The following is a 5,568-nucleotide window of genomic DNA, read 5'->3' as shown; positions in this document are numbered from 1 at the left end:
CATGAATCATTATTTTTAATACAAATCCGACATCCTGTGCCTGCTTCAACGTGCGATATAAAACGATAACCGTCCACATGAATACATGACATATCACTCATACACAATATTCTGACTTCTAGTTATAGATCTTACTTCCAAATGGCTTGTACAGTCCTTGTATTGTGTAAACTTCTCACTTACACCAGACAGCATTACACCATTTATCATACACTATTGCAAAATACATCCTGTGTCATTACATCAAACACGTTATGGATTAACCGTTTCAAAAATGATATCGGATTTGTTCCTAACGTCGTAACTACAATCCCCTTCCCTTTAATGAATGTGACCTACCGCATTAGACTATTTACCGGATTTGTTATCACATAAGCAACACGACGGGTGCCACATGTGGAGCAGGATCTGCTTACCCTTCCGGATCACCTGAGATCACCCCTAGTTTTTGGTGGGGTTCGTGTTGTTTATTCTTTACTTTCCTATGTTGTGTCATGTGTACTACAGTTTATTTGTTCCTCTTTTTCATTTCTAGCCATGGCGTTGTCAGTTTATTTTAGATTTATGAGTTTGACTGTCCCTTTGGTATCTTTCGTCCCTCTGTTACACCGTTAATTTGCACCATAAACTTAACACATTCTATCCACACCATCCGAATTTACTCATAATGCAAATTAATTTCCAAGAAAGCGTGCGACTCCAACATTATTCATTTATTTAGAAAGAAAACGAACATCGATCACCATATTGTAAATTAATGTATACAATTATAAATCAGTGCTTATCAATATTTTGCATAGTTTTAAACTTTGATAGCTACAGTTTATATACACGCACACAAGCACACAGTTCCCCATACACCATAACACTCTTCCCTTTACACCATACACCATAGCATCATACACTTTCTACCATTGCACCATATGTCATACACGATTAAACCATACACGTTTTTATGAGATGTTTACACCATCCAAGGGCTGTATCAGCTGTTCATGACATTGAAAAGTTAACATAATCCAAGGGCTGTACTTTAGCACAGAATCATAAAAAAAAAAATTTTTTGATTTGTGATTTTTGTTGTTTTTACCTTTTAGGGATAAACCCATTCTTTCGAGGTTATAACACTACTGCAATTGTTCGATTTATTGTTGGTTGTCTTGCCTTTCTCTGTTTTTGTATAATTACTGAAATCAAATTCTACTCATGTAAACACAAAACATGAATAAACACATTACGCTATGTTGAATTAAAAAAATCCCGTTGGTGTTTATTGGTATATTGGAAATTACGAATGACGAAATAAGACTAGTTTCCTGGCAATGCTAATGCTAATCGTGCATCAATCTATATATCGTGTGTTGCTTTTTCTTCACATCAAAATGCATTCCTGAGTGTAAATAACGGCATGAGGGCTTTTGTTTTTAGATCAGTTTAATGTATAATGTCACGAGCCTATAATTTAATGATGGACGTTAGATACTGTATAACATATTTTGTTCCTTGTTTTATACATAAAAATAGACAATTTTCTCAAATTATTTTACATTTGTCATTTCGGGACTATTAAACCTACTCTGTGTAAGGATTTTGCGCATTGTCAATGTTTAGTGTTGTTACTTTTGTTAGTATTGTGTAATAGATAATGCCAATCAAATCGTCAATCGATTTGAAAAATAATAAAATCAAGGAAACTCCAAACAGAGCAATACCGAGTGAGTTGATAACGCTAGCGCCCCTTGTCCATTCTCAATATACATCATACGGAATAGGACACAGTCGAAAAAAGTACACATTAGAACTATAAATGTCTATGATAGTGTGTTAAAATGTAAGACTGCAAAAATTCACATCAGATTGGTTGATCAATTGTTGGTAATGATTGCAGTCCTATTTCCTCATAACTCGTTTGAAGCAGTTCTTATTTATTCGTTGCTAATATCTGTTCATTCGGTTCATATGGCACGTGACGTATTAATTCAGATTTGTAACGGACTAATGATGGAACCGAGGATATGAAACTGTTGATCAAATTGTAATCAACATGTTTATTTCCCACTTACGATAGTAGAGGAACATTATGGTTTCCGGTCTTGTGCGTCCATCTGTTCGTTATTCCTTGTGTCCTTCCGTGCATCCGTTCGTCCGTGCGTCCGTTCGTCCGTCTGGACTCCAGGTTGCAGTTGTTGGTCAAGGTAGTTTCTGATGAAGCCGAAGTCCAATCGACTTGAGACTTAGTACTATTGTTGCTTATGATATAATCCTTCTAATTTTAAAGCCAAGTTCGAATTTTGACCCCAATTTCTAGGTCCACTGAACATAAAAAATTAAAGTAGGAGTTTCAGGTTAATTTGTTTTGTCAATTTAGATTTTGATGATGTTGAAGTCCAATCAACTTTAAACTTAGTACACATGATTCCTATGGTATGATCCTTCTAATTTTAGTGCCAAATTAAAGTTTTACCCAGTTTAATTTCATGGTTCATTGAACATGGAAAATGATATTGCGAGTTGGGCATCCGTGTACTTTAGACACAATCTTGTTTTCATATATTCAAGTTTGCAGTGTCTGCTTTGTGTTGATAATGACGAAAACGAGACATTGTTAGTTTTGCAGTAACTATACGAATTTTGAGTCTGCAGTCTGCAAAATTATATTAGTAAAGCATATATAAATGATTGTCATGTAAGCAGCTATACAACCTTGGTAGATATATTTATTGTAGTCCTGTCATGGAATGTTGTCGTTTTAGTGTTAAACATTGCTATGAAAGCTTGAGGTTTGGCTAGTCACAAAACGAGGTTCAATGAAAAAAAATGTTCTATACCAAGTCAGGAAAATGGCAACTTTGATCTGATAGCTCATTTTTCTGTGTGTTGCTTAAGTATTTCTATCGTTTCGTCGATTTCTTCTTATATCTGATATATTTTCCTCAGTTTTAGTTTGTTACCCGCACTTTTTTTTCTCAATCGATTCATGACTTTCGAACAGCGGTATACCATTGTTGCCTTTATTTGACACTTTTTGATATACTGTTGATCAACTTTGTTAAGTCTTTTAACATATATAAACTTGATAGAAACAACACCAGTAATCTGTCATGCGTGAGCTACAGTAAACATAGTTCGTTAATGGTTAACCCCTGAGTTGAAGATTGTGTAACATTGTTTAAATGTGCACAGAGTCTCCTTTTTCATTTGTAAGTGTGATTCCTTCCTGATTGCATTTGATTGGCGTATATACTTAGAGTGTAATTTTGAGTTGATGAACATAGGCAGAACCTGCTTAATCAATCAAGGTTACATATAATTAAAGATCGATAAATATTATCGAAATAGTTTACGTTATACCAAGGTAGGATGCTAAATTTGTATCTTAAAAAAAAACCAATATTCTTTTTGTTATTAGTGCTGAACTAAAATTCAACATTGCAGATTTAAATACTAGTTAATGCGTAAAGGTTCAGAATAAGACCAAAAGAAAATTGAAAAATATTATATTCTTGACATAGCCATAAATGCATTACTATGGTATTATATATAAGGATTATGTGCTTTTATTACGTGAACCGATAGCAAAACGTTTTTAATATAAAACAATTGATAACATACATGTAAACACTGATTCCTTGATTTATAAGCCGATGTAACAAAAGTTGTATTGAAAGAGTGTTCATCCAGTTTTAATTTTATGAGCGTTTTATACTAGTTTCCAGGCGAAAGATTTTTTTTTATAGAAAGGCTCTCAATTATTTTATTGCATGAAGTGCATTGTTTCTTCCAGATAAGTCTGCGGTGCTTGGATCTGTTAAGAGAAAACATATGTTCATGCAGATAATATACATGTAGTACGTAACGCATTAATTAAGATATAAGGGACCGGATAATTTGAAGCTGCTGATAAAATGGGAAGTTTACATTTGGAAAGTTACAATCACCACGTTTGTCATATATTCTTGTTTAAAATGAAAGTTTGTGTTAATAAGGGAGAAAATGAAGCATTTGAAGTGATGCAGTAACTACAAGAAGTTTGACCCCCTTAAAGTTATATCAGTTAAGCATATATACTGACTGACTTTAAAAACGCAACACTCATTTGTAGATATCTTTTTAATCAAATCATAAAACTCCTAATAAAACTACTATTCATGCTTTTCATACTTCTTTCTCTTTCAAACAATCAACATCTAATGTACCTAGCTGCGGTTATTGAACATACCGGGTTATTGAGAACGCAAGAATTTCTGAAAGCAAAATTTTGAACAAATTAAAGATTTTTACATTTTTGTTCCTTTGTGAAAACTTCTTTTCAATCCATAAACACATAAATCACTTAAACACGTTGCATCTTCATATTGCAAAAACTGAGGAATAAAAAAACAGAATAAACCCAATAGAATATTGCAAACGTGAATGTGCAGCAACCAGACAACTTGACGTCAGAAACTCGTCTAACTGTCCGTCCGTCAATGATACCGGTAGACAGGATTATTGAAGACCATTAATGACCAGATCAGCATGTAGGGACAATGCAACGTCAACATAATTTGATTACGCAACGTATTTGCGCGACAGGTCATGGCCGCAGTGTCTACTGCTTATTAAATTAATGAATGCCATTTGCACAAATTGTTCCCATAATTGTTTCCCTTTAACTGAATTGCCAAAGAATCGACTGCAGAAAACATTAAAAGCGTTAAAAGTGTTAACCGCATAATTGCCAAAACCCATTAAATGGGTGAAACAATGGCAGAAGGTGAAAAACAGAACCCAAAAATTGCCGAACAGAATTTGTTGACCTTCCTGCAAATCATTTTGGCGTGTGTTATGGGTAGTCATTGCTTTTGACAGTTACACGTTTATTGGTGAGGGAAAAACCATGGTTTCAATGTATACTAAAATATTGGAACATTACAAATGACGTAATCAATCCAACTTTCGAGCTGGATTGATTACGTGTCTTTTAAACACTGAAGTATCGTAAAAACTTTCTGTTAATAAGTTTGTTTACAGAAAAATGCATATTCGAAAATGGAAATAAAAAAAAATAATCTAGTTTTGGGTTACTTCAGTCGGTCAGTATAGAGGAAAAAAAGTAAATTCGCAAAAATAATGATCTTCAATAAAAATTCAAAATGGAAAGTTCCGAATCAAATGGCAAAATCAAATGATAAATCAAACGAATGGACAACAACTGTTATATTGCTGACTTGGTACAGGCATTTTCGAATGTAGGAAATTATAGAATACATCTGGTTTTATAGCGCTAAACAGCTCACTTTTACGACAGTTGCATTGAATTCTATAATACAAACAACGATACGTGAATAAAACAAACAGACACAATAGGTACTATTGTCACCAATAGGGATACAACAACAACACGAACCCCTTCAAAAGGGGGTGATTGTTGTACTCCGGAAAGGAAAGCAGACCCTGCTCTACATTTGGCAACTGTTGTGTTGCTTTACAAAAAATGGGTGTCCGGTAAACACACGAAACAGCTTTAAAATGTTGATACATATATTTTTGATTTTTTAGGCTTATAAAAGCTGACAGAACTTGTCA

This window comes from Mytilus edulis, chromosome 14, assembly GCF_963676685.1.
Source record: "Mytilus edulis chromosome 14, xbMytEdul2.2, whole genome shotgun sequence".
NCBI lineage: Eukaryota > Metazoa > Mollusca > Bivalvia > Mytilida > Mytilidae > Mytilus > Mytilus edulis.
This window is presented reverse-complemented; position numbering follows the sequence as displayed.